The sequence below is a fragment of the Dendrobates tinctorius genome, unplaced genomic scaffold, assembly GCF_039654945.1.
Source record: "Dendrobates tinctorius isolate UK_male_01 unplaced genomic scaffold, ASM3965494v1 ptg000201l, whole genome shotgun sequence".
Classification (NCBI taxonomy): Eukaryota; Metazoa; Chordata; class Amphibia; order Anura; family Dendrobatidae; genus Dendrobates; species Dendrobates tinctorius.
Genome location: NW_027361868.1, coordinates 17557206 through 17580601, shown reverse-complemented (window position 1 = coordinate 17580601; position 23396 = coordinate 17557206). Strand labels below are relative to the sequence as shown.

Below are 23396 nucleotides of genomic sequence, written 5' to 3'. Positions count from 1 at the left end.
CTAGCAATCTTTTTGGAGGCAGAAATGCTTTTAGGGGTTTCCCAATAGAGGAAATCATAGTTTTGGGGGCATCTTGTGCAGTAATAAAGGCAGGAATCACTGGTTCAGAGTAAAGGGATTTACCGCACAATCAATGCACTGAAAACACAACCCAAAATACAGGATGGAGGAATTGCTGTTATTTTACCACTTTTTGGGGGTAAAATGAATGGTGTCATTCAAAACTGCAACTCATCCTGCAAACAAGAAGCGCTCAAATGGCGATCTTCTGGAGCAGAACTACATTTTGTTGGCTTCTCTTTACATCTTTTTTGGGGAAGGTGTGATAACCGAAAAAGTAAAGGTCCTCCGCTGCAATAAGTCAGCTATTGCATGTTAAACCAGTTTAATGGCGCGGTCAGAAATTGACCATGGCGGCTAACTACTTAAACAGCAGAGATGGGCGCTAGCGGGCACTCGCCCTGGATTGTCATGGTGTGGCTAGACATTAGGCATGCATCTGTTATACGGATATTTGGAATTTGCATTTGATCTGTCATTGTTGTATATGATGGAACCTGAACCCACCAGGTACCTAAGTCACGAAAAGTCAGATTTTTTTTGTGCCTTCCTTGTCGCAGTAATTGTGAGTCGCAGTGTGACCCCATTGACTTGCATTATGGCCGTATCATATAGCAACCTTTGGCCACGTTACCTGCATACTATGCAATGCTTTCTTTCTCCTGTAGGGGGCACTGCAGGGGAATTACACACTTGCTGCTACGTGTTCCCCTAGTAGATTGTTGGTGACCTCAGCAAATTTTTCCCGAACAATTGACATCGTGAAAACAAAAGCCCAAAAAAAATGTTTGTTATCCTTTCCCGTGTTTCAGCACATATGTATATAAGTGAATGGTTCCGTTCCAAGCTACAACTTCTCTCGCCAAAAGCAAGTCCTCATACAACTATATTGAACAAAAATTAAAAAAAAAAAAAGTTATGGCAATTGAAAATGCAAAAATGAAAATTTGCTGAAAGAGATTTAGTCTATGTGCCCACAGTGGCGTTTGAAACCTGACACAAAACCGGACTCCTTCCCAGAAAACGCGCGGTTTTGATGCGTTTTTTTCCGCGCGTCTTCTGGACCATAGGAAGTAGCTAAAAACGCGGACTAAGCTGCAAAATTAATGAACATGCTGCGTTTTTAGCCGCTAAGTGTTTCCTTAGCGGTAAAAAACGCATCCATTGGCACAAAAAGGCCAAAAAGCATTAAAATGATTGGGATGCTTCTTTTAGGGTATGTGCACACGCTGCGGATTCCGCTGCTTTTCTGCAGCGTTTTTGGCCGCTGCGGACCCGCAGCAGTTTTAGCTGCGGTGTACAGTACCATTCAAATGAATGGTAAAAAAAAAAAACGCTGTGTAGACGTTGCGGAAAAATCCGCGCGGATTTGCTGCGGTTTTGAAACCGCAGAAAGAAGTGACATGTCAATTCTTTCTGCGGAATCCGCAGCGGGTTCCTATCTAGTACAGGCCCCAACCACGGAGCTCCGAGCTGACGATCTGGCCAATTACTTCAAAGAAAAAATTGACCAGATCCGACAGGAAATTATCTCCAAATCCCCTCATACCATGCACTGTCCTCCCTCCCCCACTGCATCTAACTCACTCTCTGATTTTGAACCAGTCACAGAAGAAGAAGTAAGCAGGCTCCTTGCATCTTCTCGCCCAACTACTTGCACCAGTGACCCATTTCCGTCACATCTCCTCCAGTCCCTTTCCCCTGCTGTCACCCCTCACCTAACTAAAATATTTAACCTCTCTCTCTCTTCTGGTATTTTTCCCTCCTCATTTAAGCATGCCATCATACATCCACTACTTAAAAAACCATCCCTCAACCAAAACTGTGCCGCTAACTATAGACCTGTCTCTAATCTTCCCTTCATCTCTAAACTCCTGGAACGCCTGGTCCACTCCCGTCTTATCCGCTATCTCTCAGAAAACTCTGTTCTGGACCCTCTCCAATCCGGTTTCCGCTCTTTACACTCCACTGAAACTGCCCTCACTAAAGTCTCTAATGATCTGCTAACAGCTAAATCAAATGGTCATTACTCCATGCTAATTCTCTTGGATCTCTCTGCAGCATTCGACACTGTGGATCATCAGCTCCTCCTCACTATGCTCCATTCCATTGGCCTCAAGGACACCGTTCTCTCCTGGTTCTCCTCCTATCTCTCCGACCGCTCCTTTACTGTTTCTTTTGCCGGTTCCTCCTCCTCTCACCTTCCCCTTACTGTTGGGGTTCCTCAAGGATCGGTTCTAGGCCCCCTCCTCTTCTCCTTGTACACTGCCCCTATTGGTCAAACAATCAGTAGATTTGGTTTCCAGTACCATCTCTATGCTGATGACACCCAATTATACGCTTCTTCTCCTGACATCACGCCAGCCTTTCTAGAAAACACTGGCGATTGTCTAAACGCTGTGTCTAATATCATGTCTTCACTATATCTGAAACTGAACCTGTCAAAGACTGAACTCCTGGTGTTTCCTCCCGCTACTAATGTACCTATACCCGACATTGCCATTTCCGTGTGTGGTTCCACTATTACTCCCCAGCAACATGCCCGCTGTCTTGGAGTCATACTTGATTCCGAGCTTTCCTTTGCCCCCCACATTCGATCACTGGCTCGCTCTTGTCATCTGCACCTCAAAAACATTTCTAGAATTCGACCTTTTCTTACTTAGAATCATAGAATCGTAGAGTTGGAAGGGACCTCCTGGGCCATCTGGTCCAACCCCCTGCTCAAAGCAGGATTCGCTAAATCATCCCAGTCAGATGTCTGTCCAGCCTCTGTTTGAAGACTTCCATTGAAGGAGAACTCACCACTTCTCGTGGCAGCCTGTTCCACTCATTGATCACTCTAACTGTCAAAAAGTTTTTTCTAATATCTAATCTGTGTCTCCTCCCATTCAGTTTCATCCCATTGCTTCTAGTCTTTCCTTGTGCAAATGAGAATAAAGTTGATCCTTCTACAATGTGACAGCCCTTTAGATATTTGTAGACAGCTATTAAGTCTCCTCTCAGTCTTCTCTTTTGCAAACTAAACATTCCCAAATCCTGCAACCTTTCCTCATAAGACAGGGTTTGCAGACCGGTCACCATTCTGGTCGCTCTTTTCTGAACTTGCTCCAGTTTGTTGATGTCTTTTTTAAAATGTGGTGCCCAAAACTGGACACAATATTCCAGATGAGGTCTGACCAAAGAGGAGTAGAGGGAAATAATGACTTCACGTGATCTAGACTGTATGCTTCTGTTAATACATCCTAGAATTGCATTTGCCTTTTTTGCTGCTGCATCACACTGTTGACTCATATTCAGTCTGTGATCTATTAGTATACCCAAGTCTTTTTCACATGTGCTGTCACTTAGCCCTATTCCTCCCATTCTATATATGTTTTTTCCATTTTTATTGCCCAGATGTAGTACTTTGCATTTCTCCCTGTTAAAAATCATTCTGTTAGTTGCTGCCCACTTCTCCAGTTTATTTAAATCTTTTTGAATCCTCTCTCTCTCTTCTCTAGTATTAGCTATCCCTCCTAGCTTTGTGTCATCAGCAAATTTAATCAGTTTACCCTCAATTCCTTCATCTAAATCGTTGATAAAGATGTTGAACAATACAGGGCCCAGGACAGAGCCCTGTGGTACCCCACTTGAGACATTCTTCCAACTGGATGTGCAGCCATTTACGACCACTCTTTGGGTCCGATCACTAAGCCAGTTATGAATCCACCTAACAGTTGCCTTGTCCATTCCATACTTAATCATTTTTTCAATAAGGATTGTATGAGAGACTTTGTCAAATGCTTTGCTGAAGTCAAGATATACTATATCTACAGCATTTCCTTGATCCACCCAATCAGTGATACCGTCATAGAAGGAAATTAAGTTAGTCTGACATGACTTATTAGTTACAAACCCATGCTGACTCTGTTTAATCACTTCATTCTTATCCAGGTATTGACATACATGTTGTTTAATAATTTGTTCAAAGATCTTTCCTGGTATAGAAGTCAGACTCACCGGCCTATAGTTACCTGGGTCCACCTTCTTCCCCTTTTTGAAGATAGGAACAACATTTGCTCTTCTCCAGTCTTCTGGCACTTCTCCTGTTCTCCAAGAATTTTCAAAGATTATAGAGAGGGGTTCAAAAATTTCTTCTGCTATCTCCTTCAGTACTCTGGGGTGTAATTCATCTGGACCTGGAGACTTGAATTCATTTAGGCTAGCTAAGTGTTTCCTCACTATCTTTCTGTTTATAGATATCCTGGATTCTTCTATTCCCTTAATAGGACAGTGAATAACAGTTGATGTTACATTTCCTTTCTGAGAGAAAACAGATGCAAAATAGGAATTTAAAAGTTCAGCCTTCTCAACATCCTGTCTTACCATTTCATCATTTTCATCCTGTAAAAATCCTATAGCATCTTTGACTTTTCTTTTACTTTTGACATATCCCCAAAATCCTTTATTATTGCTTTTGACATCTCTTGCAAGCCTCAATTCATTTTCAGCTTTAGTTAATCTGATTTGTGCCCTGCAGGTTCTGCAGACAGCATTATATTCTTCTTTAGATATGCCTCCCTCTTTCCATTTTATAAACATTTTTTTCTTCCTTTTTAGCATGTGCTTAAGTTCTGTGTTCATCCATCCTGGTTTCCTTAACTGCTTCCTATTCTTCCCTCTTTTCGGAATTGTTAACAACTGTGCTTTGAGAATTTCATTTTTCAAGATTTCCCATCCTTCCTGGACATTTTTGTCTTTAAGGATATCCAGCCATTGGATCCCTCCAATTCTCTTTCTGAATCCCTTAAAATCTGCCTTTCTGAAATCTAACCTTGATGTCTGAGTCTTCACAGGTCTTCCGCCTCTAGTTATCCAAAATTCTAAAATAGCATGGTCGCTACCTCCTAGGGTCCCAGCCACTTTTACCTCCTCAACCATTTTGACTCTGCAAAAACTCTTACTGTTTCTCTTATTCATTCTCGTCTCGACTATTGTAACTCTCTTCTAATCGGTCTCCCTCTTACCAAACTCTCCCCTCTCCAATCTGTCTTGAATGCTGCAGCCAGGATCATATTCCTCACCAATCGTTACACCGATGCCTCTACCTTGTGCCAGTCATTACACTGGCTACCCATCCACTCCAGAATTCAGTATAAACTTATTACCCTCACCCACAAAGCCCTCCATGGCTCAGCACCACCCTACATCTCCTCCCTTGTTTCAGTATACCACCCTACCCGCGCCCTCCGCTCTGCTGATGACCTGAGGTTAGTATCCTCAATAGTCAGAACCTCCCACTCCCGTCTCCAAGACTTTACACGTGCCGCGCCAATTCTTTGGAATGCACTTCCCAGGTCAATACGATTAGTCCCCAATCCCCACAATTTTAAGCGTGTCCTGAAAACGCATTTATTCAGACTGGCCTATCGCCTCAACACATTAACCTAACCTATCCCTGTGTGGCACAGCCAAAAGTTTTACCATAACCAGGTTCCCAGCATCATGTTCCCACATGCTTTATGTATCCATTAGCCCTCTGTGTCTGTACTGTTACACACTTAACATTATGGCTGGTCCATACAATCAGGGCAACTGTTACCACCCACCTTTCGTGTCTACCTCTTTCCTCATAGACTGTAAGCTTGCGAGCAGGGCCCTCACTCCTCTTGGTATTTGTTATAATCTACTGTATGTGATTATTGTTATGCTGTAATGTCTATTGACTGTACAAATCCCCTCTGAAATGTAAAGTGCTGCGGAATATGTCGGCGCTATAAAAATAAAATTTATTATTATTATTATATTATTATTATTATCTCCTCCATTGTGGAGATGGTGAATCCGCAGGACCAAACCGCAGGCTAAACCGCAGATAATCCGCAGGTCTTTTGACCTGCGGTTTATCTGCGGTTTTTGCAAAATCCGTGCGGATTAATCCGCAGCGGATTCCGCAGCGTCTGCACACACCCTTAAGCGTTTTTGACGCTGTTTGACCCCTAAAAATGCTTCGAAAACGCTTAAAAAAAACGCTACTGTGGGCACACTGCCTTAAAGCTGTCGTACGTCCTTGAGGTACAAGTCTGCCATCAGCGGGCGACCATTTGCCATTTTCATACTTCCGGCCACATTCCAACTAGACGTGTGCAGCGAGTGAGGCCGCACACGTCTAGTCGGCATGTATGTATGCAAGTCACATACTTGCGGCGCCACTGGAGAATCCTGACAGCACACAGTGCTTGCGATGTGAGGATTCACAAGTCTGCAGTCCCGTAGAGTGACTGCAGGCTTGTACCGTAAGGCCGGGCAACCCTTTTACACACCTCCGTTAATTGCTAACCAGTCATATATTGTTTCCTTAGCCCAGGTAAAGTAGAAGCTATTTCATCAAGAGCAATGTCGCACGATACCTCAGATTTTAGACAAATGTTGTCAGTGAAATCATATGTAAAAAAAAGAAACCCACATGTAAATCTAGCGTTCATGCAGATGCTGGTCTCACATGGCAGCAGGAAATCATGGGTGCGGCTGTTGTGCGAGCATTGCACCCAAGTGAAGGTGCTGAGTGCAGTTATGTGTTGAGATAACACCCTTGTTTGTGATGTCTGCAGAGCTCCAGTATCTGACCTGCGAGACAGATACCGATATTATGGGATGTCACACTCGGCAATGCTGCGGCATCATGTACCTAATAATACCGCGCTTCCGCCCAGCGCCCTCCCAACTATAGCATGGTGCTGAGAAATAGGGCAGCATCCAGTGTCAGGCAGGTCCGCTATAAAGGACACTACTGGAAAAACTGATATGCTGTGTAATACCTAATGCAGGGCCCGGAGGGGCTCTTATGTGCTATTCTTTGTATCAAAAGCCCCCCATACACATTAGATCGCTCTCTCGCCCTTCTCTCCTGTATACAGTATGAGCGTCTACAAGAGTGTCGCCGACTGACCTCTCTGGTGGCAGCTTATCTCTAAAGAGCAAAATGATTGGCAGTCCGACATACCGGATCCTTAACTCCCTCAACAATCAGGGACCCCCATACACATTAGATATTAGTCCAATAATCAGCAAATGAGTGTTCATTAGGAAGCTCGTTCCCAACATCGAGCCTCATAAATAATCCACCCATCAGCCAAGCACTCGATTATCTCTTTGGGTCATTGCCGCAGGCGGTTAATTTATTGTCATTATTGTCGGCAGCTCATCACCCAATATAAATAAGGGATGTGCTGCTGACAATATGCATGCCGTAGGAGGATAGAATGATTAAAGGGTTAGTCTAGGTGTGAAGCTCTTTGTGACGGCTGACTTGTGAATCCTCACAGTGCGCACTGTCATGATTTTCTGGTGGTGTTTCGGCGCCGAGTTGTCATGTGACCACAAATATGCAATTTGCACACTTCCAGCCACATTCCCACTAGATGTCTCGGGCCTTGCCCAATTCACTAATGTTGAGTGAGGCCACACACGTCTAGTCAAACTTTGAAAATTGCATACTTGCAGTCAAGGTTGTCTGCTCCCAGCGCCGGCATTGGGGAATCCTGACTGTACGATGTGAGAAGTCACAAGTATGCAGTTACAAAGAATGACTGCAGACTTGAACCTCAAGCCTGGACAACCCATGTAATTTAAAGGGGTTCTTCTCTACCTTGATATTGTTGACCTATTTTTAAGACATATTATCAGTATCAGATCGGTGGTTGCCGACACCCGACTGCACCACCGATCAGCTGTTACCTGCTACTACACTGTACGTAGACGAACAGCACAGCTCTGTACTTTGTGTAGCGCTGCTCTTTGGGAGCAGCAGATCGGCTCCAGAGCCTATTGGAGCTGAGCTACAGTATCTGGGCATAAATTGGCCAATTCATGTATGCCCATCAACCATGGCAAGGTGACCTTCTTCTGATGTGTCCTGCCGTCCTAAACATGTCACCTTGCCGTGGTTGATGGGCAAACATGAATTACCCAATTTATTTGCTAAGAATCTTCAGTTTTTACAGGTACATTTTATTCAGCAACATTGTAGGTTAGATCTCATGTTTTCTGTGTTTGCATATGCTGTGTCCTTTTTTTGTATATTATACAGTCATTGCAACTTGCACCTGTTCACACTATATGGAGGTGCGGGTGAGTTTTTTTTTTTTTTTGCAGTATCTGGGCATGGGCGGTACGTATTGTACAGAACTGGTTTTTTTTCGTTCCTCTCCGTACAATGTTTACATCCGGACAGTGCAAGATCTGGCAACATCTCATTGTTGGGGACTCCCAAGTATTGCTGACATATTTTAAGGATAAGTCATCGGTATCAATCCCTTTTAAAGATCATTCTGTCTCTGTACAATTTGTACCTGGGCCATAAATGGTCACCGATGGTCGTGTATGCAGTGGATCAGCTTTGGTTCTTACTCGTACGTTGCCTTTGGGCCCTGCTTCTTTGCCGTGTAGCGCACAGTGGCACACGTTGCAGCCCTCCATGGTTTCTCGGCTTGAACACTATGTGCTAGATGTGACATTTACCAGCGCCCTGAACTATACAATATATACATTGGGCCCAGAGACACGATGAAGGTGCCAAGATTTCTTCATATTCTGAATAGCATTGCAAGCAGTGATCCGTGTTTCTATAGGGACTTGTATCGTGTAGGTTTTCTCCAGGCTCCACGTATAAATCTGTTTGTCCTTCCCACAGTCCTTTCACGTATATTTATTTATCGTGTTTATTTGAGTTTCCCCTTGTGCGGGGTTTTCTGCCTCATTCCTTCTCCTTAGTGTTCCACTGTCATGAATGTTTTATTGGTGTGTTCAGGCTGCAGAACTTGAGATTTTCCTATATAGATCATTTTGAGTTTTTCTTGGCTAAATTTCTTGTTGTTTCTATTTCGAGTTAATTTCCTTTCCTCCTTTTTTTTCCCTATTTTTCTCCTCCCGTGCTTTTAATCCAGGCGTATTGTATGTTTGTATTTTCCTTTGTATCTGTACTGCGGCCAAAGCATTGTGACCCATCATTATGTCATTCTCCAGACCAGTACAGTACATTGCAGGTTTAGGTTGGAGGTTGCGGTAGGGATGCAATGTACCCAATAAATTCCAGCAAAGTATCAGCGGGGTCATTATTAGGAGGGTCAGACACAACACAGCTGCGTTGTAAAGGGAGCTGAAATCATACAGGGTCTGAATGGGGGCAGTACATGACTCCTACACCGCCTGCCTAGACATAACGCTAAGAATTGCGATCGACCAGTGTTTTGCAGGGTTTGCATGATATTCAAAACACACCAGGAAAAGGCAGAGACGCTTACCCGCGTAGGCCTCAAAACAAATGCTTTATCAGGGTTCAGTGGACCCAAATAAAGATGGCGGCTACACAGGTGCAGTAATACCCATGAAACAGCCAGCCTACAATCAGGGATTGATGAGAAAATGAAAAATGGTCTTAGGAGCGCAGGAAAGAGACACAGACGAGAAATGGGGTTAAACCACAACGCGTTTCGACGGAGGATCCGACTTCATCAGGTGGAAAACGCGTCGAAAGAGAGGAAAAATCATGCTAACCGTAGTGTAATGCCAGTAACTCGCTCACCTTCTCAGTTGCATCCTACTCACTGTGTTTGCCGCTTTACTCCTCTCTGTGTCAGGCCATCTCGCTGAACTGCCTCTTGCAGTACTCCCAGCACTGCTGCTTCCTCCTACTGTTTACACCTGGCTATAGGGAGATGCGGTTAACCCTGCTTTGTCCTGCTGAATTTTTCATCCCTGGCCTATCCCATACCAGCAGGGGATATATACAGTATATTAGGTAGCTCTTCCATCCAAACCTTGCCTGAACTTAGGTTCTTAGTTGCAGTCTGTCTCTAGAAATCTGTCAAGGTGCATATTCTTTTGGATTCTCCTGTTAAGGACCCGGCTTGGACTCTTGTTTTGTCTGACCTCTCCGCTCCAGACCCCAGCTTCATAGTCTAATCCTGTGCTGCCCACCCTGACCTCGGACTGTCAGAACACATCTGTCTTTGTCCTCTGTACCTGGCCTTTTGCCTCTGACCCTTGGTTTAGATGCTGCAGGTTTTGGGCTTGCCCTGGAGTGGCACCCGGTGGCTACTCAAGTGGCCCAAGCCTATCCTCACCATCAGAGACTCTAGTGAAAACCAGGTAGCTGCTAAGTTGCACCCCTCCAGGGTAAGCCCATCCAGTGGCTCCACACCCACCACTTTCACACGTATGGGTCAGAACCATAAATATCTGCACAATTGCGAGGTCCACTCCGGCCCCAGCTGTCCCTAAAAATCCCCTAATTATTCATAGATATGATAATAAAGATAGAAAAAAAAACTTACTCTGCAACGGCAAAGAAACTATGGTAATAGAAAGATACTAAAGATAAAAAGTAATCTTAATTGTGTAATAACGTATAAGGCGAAGCCTTTTACTAATATCCTAGCAAAACTGTAGAAGGGAGAGTCCCCGCTGTGTAGCCGGACCGGAACCAAGGGGACTGTCACTAAGGTTCCTGGGGAGACTGTTTCCGGGGGACATATTGAGAGGACGAACCAGAGACAGTTCCAGATGGAGTGGGGGCGGAGCCAATATAAAAGGAGCTGAGGATGCCAGCAGGAGGCACGCGACAGAGCAGGAGAGAAGAAGCAGGAGGTCTAGGTGGAGCCAGAGCCCGCATAAGTGAGCGACAGCCTGAGAGGACGGAGGGAGATCCACAACTGCCAGGAGGGAGACAGCCCCAGGCGTTCCAGGAGGGGGATGCCGACCAAACGACCGCGCACCCGCCCCATCACTCCAGTCCGCGGCTGCGGCCTACCCGCTGCTGTCTGCGGCCAACACTGCCCAACTCCAGCCCGCGGTTGCAGCCTGCTCGCGGCCGCCACTGCCCGACTCCACCCCACGGTCTACTCTCTGCCGCCCGCCGCCGCCTGCCAACTCCAGCCCGCGGTTGCGGCGTACCCGCGGTCATCCGCAGCCGCCTCTGTCCGACTCGAGTCCCCGGCTGCGGCCTACCCGCTGCCGTCCGCGGCTGCCGCCGGCCCACTCCAGCCCTCGGCTGCGGCCTGCCTGCTGCCTTCCGCGGCCGGCATCGTTCAACTCCAGACCGCAGCTGGGGCCTACACGCTCCGGGCCCCGACCATCGCCACATCGTCATCCCCGGGAGGCACGCAGAGGAACTCTACAGGGGCCTGTTGTGCCCTCGCTCCACCTGGGCGTAGGAGCGCCAGAAGCCTGCGACAGCTCCTCGTCGGCTGTGCCCAGCGGCTAAGATGTCGAACAGACATCAAACACCACTCTGCCGGACGTCAGAGGAGGATAAGTGACACGCCGTAGTTGTATAATCATAGTTTCTGGACCCATAGTTGGCCACGCCGCGGCCTTATAGGTATCGGTCCTAACCGGGCAGTTATTAGTGTGTTACCTGTGTATTGTTGTTCTGATCCCTGCGAGAATAACGTTTGTTAGCTTGCTGGTTACTCGAGATAGCCCTAAAGGGAAATACATGTATATCTATATAAAAGTTACAGTTAAAGCTTACTCCGGCTCCCATCTCGTCACTGCATCCCGCGTGCCTGCGATTGCTACAAAACCTTAAAGACCAGTGGGTCCCAATGGCAGATGCACCATCCATAAAAATAAAGTACGGGTCACCAATGCACATGTCCTGACGTGTTTTCATTCAGGATATAGAAGTTCCAACAGAGGAAGAACGGAGCGAACGCTGCAGAGTGTGATCCACAGATATGACGTCCTCCTTGTGACCTGTAAGGTCCTTCTAAGTTACTCCTTATTGTAACTGGATTTGTTGTACTTCACATGATGGGTTTGGACCACCTCACCTATCTGCAGATAAGGTCCATACCAGCAAGTGAGGACTACAGTCCAAGCGCAGTAGAAGAATAAACTGTTTTACGTCAAACATTTCAACCTTTCTCAAGCTTGTAATCCAGAACTTGCATGTTAACGTAAAACAGCTTTCCTTCTACTCTTGTACTTTTGCAATTCGTGACCAGTAAAGGGGTTTTCCAGGACTTCTACATTGATGGCATGTTGTTAAGATAGGTCAGTCTCTGATCAGTGGGGATGCGACACCTGGCACTTCTGCCAACCAGCTGTTCCTGGTGTTAACAGAACGCAGAAGTGCTCAGTTATGGAGCTGCACAGCATAGTGATCACGGACGGTATTGTATATCTGTCCCCTTTTGATTGGAATGGGGCGAATATGCAGTACCTGACCGCAGCCGCTATACAGTTGACAGAGCCGTGTTACGAAGTTTTGCAACTGAGCGCTTCTGCCTGCATCGGGGACAGATGATCGGCGAGGGTGCAGAGTGTCGAACCCCCACTGATTTAGATACTGATAACCTATCCTAATGGTAGGTCATCAATCTAAAAGTCCCAAGCAATCCCTTTAAGGAAAATGAGCAGGGGACATGAGCGCGTGCTTGCCCCAGATTTCTATTGATATATACCGCACGGTGGTTCAGAGGTTAGCACTGAAGTTTTGCAGTCTTGCTGTCCTATATTCAAAACCCACCAAGGACAACATCTGCAAGGACTTTGTACATTCTCCCCATGTTTGTGTGGGTTTCCTCCAGGTTCTCCGGTTTCCTCCCACACTCCAAAGACATACTGATAGGGAATCTAGATTGTCAGCCCCAATGGGGACAGTGATGTCTATAAAGTGCTGCGGGATATGATGGTGTTATATAAGGGAGTACAATAAATATATAAGGTGACCACAGATAAATCCCACTACCTTCCACCATGCCTGACATTGGTTAAACCTTCCTTTCATCATAAATAGTAAGGAACAGCAGCTCTGGAGCACAAAGTTCAGCTCTGACAAATGCAATACTGAGCAAACCGAGAGGATAGGAACATTTCTGAGCGCTGTTTGAGCGGAGAGGGACGATTAGCCTTACTTTTACCTCCATCTGTAAAGCATGGCTGATTCTTCAGCTTTCTGGAGTGTTACAGAGAAATAACTAATGGGGTTTCTTGGCGTTGATGAATCTCGGTGTTGACTACTCAATTACTGAACCGAGCAACCGGTGGTCATTTTTCTCTTGCATACAATAATAGATGAAGCCTAAACATGTTGACAGGATAACAATGACCCAGCTCGGCTTTCTGTTTTTCAAGTCTTTTATTCATTGTTCTACCTGACATCAACTCCAAAATATATATCGAAGTCCATGACATCACCCGTATTAATATCGCCAAAAATACGCCGACACGAGAACAATAAATGTGATGCCACGATTTATGTCAAACACGTGAAAAGCACAAAGGGCGTGAGGACTAATAATATATGGATAAGAATGTTTGTATTAGTGCCGCCATGTAGTTCATGTCTCGGTAAGAATAGAAATTATATTTATATCATGTGTTTGTTTACTTTGTATCAAGAGTAGAGAAACATGGCTTCTTTCTTTCTAAAACAGTGCCACCCCTGACTATAGGCTATGTACGGTATTGTAACTTAGCCCCATTGATGTGAATGGAGCTGAGCTACAATACCACTCCGAACCTATGGGTATTGGTGGCGCTGCGTCAGAAAGAAAGTAGCCATGTTTTTTCAATACTTTTATGCCAAAAAGACATTTGAATTCCTTGAGTTACCAAGTCTCTGGTGCACATGAGATTGCTGCTAGCCCCTCTGCCATCTGTGCTTTCTACTTCTATTAAGAGGAATGTGTCATCAGAAAATTGCCCCCTCATTTACATTTGGTTTTTATGTTGAATATAATTTTGACTTGGACCCTATTGACTACTTGAAAACGTGGGTGCCGCCCGCTCCTCTTGAGTGACAGGTCTCTCCTTTCATGCATGTGCAGGGAGAGACCTATGCATCAAAAGTAAGGATGCTGCTGCATGCTATTCACATGAATGGGTCTGAGCTGCCATACCCAGCAGAGGCATTACCCAATTCTGTGATGCTGTTCCTGGTGGACAATGCAGAGGACTGTTGTAGATTTCAGCTTTCAGCAGAATGATCTGCATTCAGACATCGAGGGAGAAGGAACTGATTTATCTGGGAAGTAAAGCAACCTTGGAGGATACGAGGAAGCACTGACACTGTTAGAGTGTTGGAGTGTTAGCGACTCCTGGAGTGGACCCTCTGGGTCGCGGCACCAACCCTCCCAAGGCGAGCTAGCCTAGTGAGGACCACCCCCTATACAGGGAGTGTCAGGAGCAAGCCCCAGGGGATACGATACCACGACTGCTGGCACCAGGCGGCCGGCTCACAGGAGATACGAGACTGTGTGACTGGAGGGTGCAGGATACTAGGGAACACAGGAGAGTACACGGGAGTGCGCTGAGTAAAAGGTAGTGCTAGACGGGTACACGTGGGCACATAAGGCGTGTAGCAAGTAACAGAACACAGGAATAGAGTGAATGCCAGGAGGCACGGCGGAGCAAGAAACAAGGGACAGGATACGAGAGGATGTGCCAGGAGGCACAACTGAGCATGAAGCAACAAGGGTTCAGAGCAAGTGCTAGGAGCACCACAGGATAGCAGACAGAGCAGAGGACCTGAGAACAGCGCACAGCCAGGCTGGGACACAGCTGACCCAGCCAGGAAGCACAACAATAATCAGGCACCTCCCCTAGGGGGAGGTCGTCTGATATAGCACATGACTACTACTGGTTCCGGGTCAGGACCTCCAATACCATAGAGAGGACCAAGCCCTATACAGCACTGACAGGAGCGCGCAAGCGCAAACGTGGCATGGAGGGGGAGGCCCGGGGACGAGAGTTGCGCGTGCGCACCCGACGGGGACCCCTGAGGGACCGCCGTACCGGAAGGAGTGACGTCGGGGCCGAAGCCCCGCCTCCTGGTGAGCACGGCATAACAGACACAAATAAACCAGAGAGATCATACAGTAAAATCTAGAGAGGACCTACACCCCGATCCAGAGTTGTAACAGTTAACACCGCAACATCTGCTGTCTGCTTAAGGGCTCCCTCACACAGGCGTATAACATGGCTGAGGGATTTTTTTTTTATCTGGTAGCAGTCGACCCAATGTCATACTATGGGGCAGTGCAGAACTGCGATTTTCTCATGATAATTAGGCATATTGCTAGTGGATCCCATATTTGGAGGATAATGCGCACCCATACAAGTCTATGGGTGCATGTGAAATACCGGACTGCACTCAGATGACATCCGAGTCCGATATACAATCACAGAGACAATGGAGAAGATGGAGAAATTAAGTTCTCCATCTTCTCCACAGTTGTGCTGTGATTCTCTCATGCAAGAGAATCAGATCACACTCAGGTGACACTCGGATTACACTCGGACAGACTTTTAAGCTGCATGTGATGAGAATTATCATCCCAATTCTGTCGCATGAGACTGTATGGCAGTGTGAGCGAGGCCTAACACAGTCTCTCCTGCATAAGCCGGAGGCTGTTGGATAATAAAAGCATTGTAACCATCATGACCCCTCAAGCAGAGAATCGGTGAAGATGCCGGTTATCGGACCCCCACCGTTCTGATATTGATGACTTGTCCTGTGAATTGGTTATTAAGTCCTGAAAAACCATTTAATTAACGTTCAAATATATTAATTCTAGAAAATATTGTACTAGTTTCTAGTTTTATAATTTGCACTAGAGCAAACATCGTTTCTGCCATTTAGTATAAAATATGACATGATATAGTAGGTGACCTCATATAATAAGGCCTAGCTCCATTTTACATTCTGTCTAGAAGATGCTTTCTGTTCTAGTAAGAAAGGAATATAAAAATAAACAAAAAAGTTGCAAATTCCCAAAGTCTTTCCACAGGAAAGATGTACCGTATATCTTTGGACCGTGTTAGCCAGTAGATAGAAAAATATTCAGAATTGAGAGTCCTCAGTGGTTGATACCTTTTAATGGCTAACTGAAAAGATGGTAACACATTGCAAGCTTTCGAGACTACTCAGGTCTCTTCATCAGGCATAGACTAATACAAAATCTGAAGAGTCACATATTTATGCACAATACAGCACAGAAAAAATGCAATAGATGAGACAAGTGACGTGAAGCAGAATTATCATTATGGGGGAGGGAGAAACATCAATATTGGACCAGTTCATAGATAAGGAGTCCGGGTGTTTTATTGTCCTCTGATTGGGGCCTCCTAATGTGTTGTGATGCCTCCACAAGGTCTTCGGAGCAAATTCCTTAACTGATGTAAAAAGACATAAATCCATGCGACACATTCATTCCAGCATTGAGAGTGTCAAAGGTCATCATAAATTTATACTCAGACTCTTCTCTCTCTCTGAGATGTGACGTTACCTTTCAATACCAGTAACTTCATATCCATGGTGCTGTGATCAGGCATACAAAAATGTTTTGCCACAGGTAGATCGATTCTTTTTTCTCTTACTGTGTGACGATGAGCATTCATCCTTGTTCTAAGCTTTTGCCCTGTCTCCCCCACATACAGACCCCCCAGTTGGCATTTAGTACAAATAATTAAGTACACCACATTAGATGTAATGCAGCTGAAAGTACCTGGGATCTTGTAGTCCTGATGTGAATTGGGGATCTTTATCTTGTCCGTGGTCATTATAAATGGACAGGTTTTACATTTTTTCTGGTTGCAAGTAAAGGTTCCTGCAGCTGTTGGAGAGGACAGGGAGCTTCTGACAATGATGCTTCTTAGATTTGCGGGCTGTCTAAAGCACAGTAGTGGGGGGTCTGGAAAAATGGATTGTAATCGGGCATCTTTTTGCAGTAAAGGTTGTAATTTCCGTGCAGCTCCCCATAGCACTTCCAGATTTGTAGTCTAGTAGTCACCTACAACCCAAAACTGGAAGTGCTAAGGGGAGCTGCACGGAAATTACAACCTTTACTACAAAAAGATGCCCGATTACAATCCAGACCCCCCCACTACTGTGCTTTAGGCAGCCCCCAAATCTAAGAAGCATCATTGTCAGAAGCTCCCTGTCCTCTCCAACAGCTGGAGGAACCTTTCATTGCAACCAGAAAAAATGTAAAACCTGTCCATCTATAATGACCACGGACAAGATAAAGATCCCCAATTCACATCAGGACTACAAGATCCCAGGTACTTTCACCTGCATCACATCTAATGTGGTGTACCTAATTATTTGTACTAAATGTCCAACTGGGGTCTGTATGTGGGGGAGACAGGGCAAAAGCTTAGAACAAGGATGAATGCTCATCGTCACACAATAAGAGAAAAAAGAATGGATCTACTTGTGGCAAAACATTTTTGTATGATGGACCACAACACCAGGGATATGAAGTTACTGGTATTGAAAGGTAACTTCACATCTCAGAGAGAGAGAAGAGTCTGTGAGTATAAATTTATGACGACCTTTGACACTCTCAATGCTGGAATGAATGTGTCGCATGGATTTATGTCTTTTTACATCAGTTAAGGAATTTGCTCCGAAGACCTTGTGGGGGCATCACAACACATTAGGAGACCCCAATCAGAGGACAATAAAACATCCGGACTCCTTATCTATGAACTGGTCCAATGTTTATATTTATGTTTCTCCCTCTCCCATAATCATAATTCTGCTTCACGTCACTTGTCTCATCTATTGCATTTTTTCTGTGCTGTATTGTGCATAAATATGTGTCTCTTCAGATTTTGTATTAGTCAATGCCTGATGAAGAGACCTGAGTAGTCTCGAAAGCTTGCAATGTGTTACCATCTTTTCAGTTAGCCATTAAAAGGTATCAACCACTGAGGACTCTCAATTCTGAATATTTTTCAATTAACTTATCAAGAAAAGCATTCAATAAACCTGTGTCCTGATGTGTTACCCTTCCTTATCGTGAGGGTTGTCTTTGTAGATTGATGTGTAGTTGATATTCACCATATGGCACTGGCTGGTATCTCAGGTCCTAGACACATTTATGGCTTTATGGTGTTTGGGTAAAGAACAGGACACCAATAAATTCCCCTCCATTCTGTTCCTTTATGGAGAAAAAAGACCATTATTTTAAATTGAGATGAGAGGATTTTCAGTGTCTGAAGAATGCGCCATAGTCCAGGTCAGCAGAGTGTCAAATAATATTGGGGATAACACATTGGTTCACTAGATATTTCTGCGTCTTTATTTTTTGCTTTTAAAAAGTGGTTTTCTGAGGGGAAAAAAGCTGCCGCTCAGCATTCAGATAGATATGGTGTACACCAGCGTGAGCAGCCTCTTCCTCTCACAGCACTCCTGGTATCTCCAGTATTAGATCAGAGAGGCAAGGTTGGCAGCATTAAGAGCAGCCTCTTTTTACCTCAGCACTCCTGGTATCTCCAGTATTAGATCAGATAGACAGGGTGGACAGCAGTGTGAGCAGCCTCTTCTTACCTCAGCACTCCTGGCATCTCCAGTATTAGATCAGATAGACAGGGTGGACAGCAGTGTGAGCAGCCTCTTCTTACCTCAGCACTCCTGGCATCTCCAGTATTAGATCAGATAGACAGGGTGGACAGCAGTGTGAGCAGCCTCTTCTTACCTCAGCACTCCTGGCATCTCCAGTATTAGATCAGATAGCCATGGTATACAGCAGTATGAGCAGCCTCTTACCTCAGCACTCCAGTTATCTCAAGTATTAGATCAGATAGACAGGGTATACACCAGTGTGAGCAGCCTCTTACCTCAGCACTCTTGGTATCTTCAGTATTAGATCAGATAGACAGGGTATACACCAGTGTGAGCAGCCTCTTACCTCAGCACTCTTGGTATCTTCAGTATTAGATCAGATAGACAGGGTATACACCAGTGTGAGCAGCCTCTTCTTACCTCAGCACTCTTGGTATCTCCAGTATTAGATCAGATAGACAGCGTGGACAGCAGTGTGAGTAGTCTCTTCATATCTCAAAACTTCTATTATCTACAGTATTAGAAGGACAAAGTGGATAGTGTGAGCAGCCTCTTCTTACCTCAGCACCTAGTCCTATAGTATCTCCAGTATTATATTACATAGTCAGGGTGGACAGCAGTGGTAGTAGCCTCTTCATACCTCAGCATTCCTGATAGCTTCAGTAATAGAACAGATAGACACGGTGGACAGTAGTGTAAGAGGCCTTTTCCTATCTTGGCATCCCTGGTATGGCTAGTATTAGATCAGATAGACAGGCTGGACAGCAGTGTGAACAGCCCCTTTTTACCTATGCACCCCTTTTATCTCCGGTATTGAATCAGAATAGCCACTTCCTAGAGCACATGCTCATTGATCTTGACACTCATTAAAGATATTTAGGAATTTGTTTAGAAATGACCTTTTCCTTTTTTTTATTTTTAATTATTATTATTCTTGGAGAACCCCTTTAAGTTAGTAAATTAGTGGCGTAAGATTAGTGGCAGGGCGCACACCACTTATCACATCTCATGGGTCATTAAAAGGTGGCACCTCTTAAGGCCCCTTTACATTTAGCGATGCCCCAGCGATCCCGACAGCAATACGACCCGGTCAGGATCGCTGGTGCATCGCTAAATGGTCGCTAGTGAGCTGCCACACAGGCAGATCTCACAGCGACATAGCAGCGATCTAGCGGACGATGCTTACCTTTCAGACGCGGCGATCCTGCGTCCACGCGTCGCTCGTCGGCGCCAGCAGGAAGCGCCCGACGAGAAATGGAGCTGCGCGATCAGCGATAGCCAGCGGGGGAGCTGGTCGGAGGTAAGTATCACACATAGCGATATCGCTGCTACGTCACCAAATCGGTGATGCTTTAGCGATATTGTTAGCGATATCGTTATGTGTAAAACCCCCTTTAATGAACCCAGCCTTCCAGTGTTTCTGCACATGGGGTCTCCGGTGCTTTTCAATGCTTGGGAACCAAACTAACATCTATGTAGCATCCAATGGACTAACGTGATGCTGGAAACTGGGTCTTGTCAGCAATTTAACATCTCCATCTCCTTTGCAACATACGATACAGACGTGATCACAGTGCTTAGAATGGATTCTGACTTCTTAGAAGCCATCGGCCTCGTTGAGGTTTATCAGCATGTCCCAAGTGCCACGTGGGTCACATTAGTTTATGGCTTTCTATTTTAGGAGGCTTACATGAACTCAGAAAAGGACATTGCAGGCCTGTACTTGAATCATGGATATTTCATGCAAATCATCGTCCTCATACATTTCAGAGCTGCTTTTGTGTGATACCTTTTTATTTGCTCTATAAATATTGAGTCGATTGTGGAAGCTAAGAGCAGATACAATAGCAGTTGCTTGTTGTTTTGGGGTATTTTATTGTCCAGACTATTATAGATTCGTTATAGGAAATCTGTGTCGTTTATGGTTTACTATTCGATATAAAGTCAGTAGTAATTTATTACACACCTATCGATAATGCCAGCCGTTCTTGGTTTATTACATCCATCTACTAGCATGATGTGTATTAGCCCCTTTGACCAACATTGGTGCCTTGTAGTGCCGCCAAAGAATATAGATATGTTGGAAAGGATACTACTGTTGACCCCTTTAGGAGTATTTTTTGTTAAATGCATGTATTTTAGATTCAAGTAATTGGGGTTTAATAAGTGTTTTTAGACTGTATTTCTTCTACAGCCTCTAAGGGCCATCACCGAGCGAATCAATTTTGCTAGAATTCTGGAGTAAATTGCTTTGAAAATTCGCAAAATTTTTGCCCAACTCGAAGAGGCATCAAAATGTTGTGACTTTTGGCATTTTCACCGTAGTTTCTCCCAGCTCTGCTAACATGGGACTGGCGTAAGATTAGTGGCAGGGCGCACACCACTTGTCAAATCTCATGGGTCATTAAAAGGTGTGCGCCTCTTAATGAACCAAGAGCTTCTGATTCCAACACAAGCCCTCATCAAGACTGGTGAGAAAATTGCCAACCTTGATGAATCGGGACTCGTGTATCACTGTACATAGCAGACTGCAGAATGATTTATTAGTAAATTTATCTTTGAGTTAGTCTTGACAAAAGGGTTTGTAATAGTTCTTTCTTCTTCTCAACAATCTTCAGAATTGACCTACTCATCTTCTAGGCTAATTTCAACTCTGTTTTGCTCATACATCAGTTTAAAATAAGGACCAGTAGAAGAGTCGGCTTTGTTATACATAGAGGCTGTAGAAGCCAAACTGTTTAAAGTTTTTAATGAAACAATATTATTAAACTCTATTTTTAGCCCAAAATACATTCTTCATTAGCATACTGTATATGATTACGGTAAGTAAAATTACAAATCTCCCCCAAGGTGTCCATACTGTTCAATGTCATCCATGAGGCTGTCATCACAGTTGAATCTTTGGGTACTGCACCCACGAGCAAGTGTTGTTTTTGTTCTGGACTAAGCTTGTGTTTAGTTTAGCAACTTCTTGAAAGGAGTTTCTACATCAGATGCCGTAGTCAAAATAAAGAGATGTCAGCCCAGGACAAGTAAGAAGACATTAGACTTGTTCATAATACAAGATGTCAAGGAAGAACAAGGATAACAGCTTAACACCTAATATTAACGGGAACCTGCCATCTTGGAAAATGCTTTTTACCAGCAGATATAGAATTAATCTGTAGGTAAATAGCTTTTCAATACTGACCGGACACCTGACTTCACGCCGCTGCCCTTTTTAGTTTCTTCCCAGAGCCATAACTTTTTTTTATTTTTCCGTCAATATGGCCATGTGAGGGCTTATTTTTGCCGGGACGAGTTGTACTTTTGAACGACCCCATTGGTTTTACCATATCATTTACTCGAAAATGGGAAAAAAAAATTCCAAGTGCAGTGAAATTGCAAAAAAAAGTTCAATTCCACAACTGTTTTTTTTTTTCTTTTTTTTTTTTTACCATGTTCACCAAATGCTAAAACTGACCTGCCATTATGATTCTCCAGGTCATTACGACTTCATAGATACCCAACATGTATAGATTAGTTTTTTTTTGTTGTTTTTTTTTGTTTTTTTAAATGGTGCCAAAAAAATCCAAAGTTTGATAAAAAAAAACAAAACTTCATTTTCCGAGACCCGTAGCTTCTCAATTTTTCGTGATCTGAGGCTTATGAGGCCTTATTTTTTGCGGGCTAAGCTGACTTTTTAATGATACCATTTTGATGTGAATACGATCTTTTGATCGCCCGTTGTTGCATTTTAATACAATTTTGCGGCGACCAAAATAACATAATTCTGGAATTTTGACTTTTGTTTTCACTACGTCGTTTACCATTCTGCTTAATTTTTTTTATAGCTTAATAGATCAGGTGTTTCTGAACTCGGCTTTACCAAATATGTGTATTTTTTATTTTCATGTGACACGGACGCCGATGGGCGGGATTAGTGGATGCGCTTCCGGTGCACTCACATTAAATGCCGCTGTCAGAGATTGACAGCGGCATTTAACGGGATAGCAGCCAAGAGTGGATCGCGATACCACCCGCGGCTGTTAGGGGCACATGTCAGCTGTTCAAAACAGCTGAAATGTGCTGGGAAAGATGTGGGTTCAGTGCCAGAGCCACATCAAAGGGAGGGACACGACATGCACAGTACATGTATGGCGCATGTCGTGGCAGGGTTAAAGTGCATCTGCTGGGAGAAATGAACTTATTTCCTCCTAGGAACCACCGGCTTTCAGTCATAGGTGCTGCACAGAGCAATTACATTCATCGTTCACTTTGATTGACAGCTCGCTCTGCACTCTAGAGCCAGCTATAAATCAAAGTCCTGGGATGTTCTTACAGCCGCTGCTCACAGTATAGCGGGCGGTGTCTGTAGCCTCTCTGTGTTGGTGCCTATGACTGAAAGCCGGCGGCTCCCTTGAATGAGTAAATTAATTTTCTCCCTGTAGTCACACTTTTATGAGGATGGCCATGGAGCTTTGTAACTCGATTTACCTGCAGACTAACCCTATATATACATGTAAAGAGCATTTCACAAGGCAACAGGTTCCTTTTAGGATATGTAAACAAGATAGTGAAATCTGTAGATATGGTGAAGGCCTTGTAAAAAATATATATAATGCAAAAAAAATTGTGTAAAGGCCCCTTTACATTTAGCGATGCACCAGCGGTCAGGATCGCTGGTACATCGCTAAATGGACGCTAGTGAGCTGCCAGACAGGCAGATCTCACAGCGACATAGCAGCGATCTAGCGGTCGTAACTTACCTTTCAGACGCGACGATCCTGCGTCCTCCCATCCGCGTCCAGCGTCGCTTGTCGGCGCCAGCAGGAAGCCCAGCAGGAAGCGCCCGACGAGAAATGGAGCTGCGCGATCAGCGATGGACAGCGGGGGAGCCGGTCGCTGGTAAGTATCACACATAGCGATATCGCTGCTGCGTCACCAAATTGGTGATGCTTTAGTGATATTGTTAGCGATATCGCTATGTGTAAAACCCCCTTAAGTCCCTAACGTGTCC

The 23396-nt window shown here is 44.7% G+C and overlaps 1 protein-coding gene across 1 annotated transcript in view; it reads left to right on the top strand.

Annotated features, from left to right (window-relative positions):
* The window catches only part of LOC141056974 (tRNA (32-2'-O)-methyltransferase regulator THADA-like), a 541174-nt gene that overhangs the window by 383939 nt on the left and 133839 nt on the right, over positions 1 to 23396 (top strand). The window lies entirely within an intron of this gene.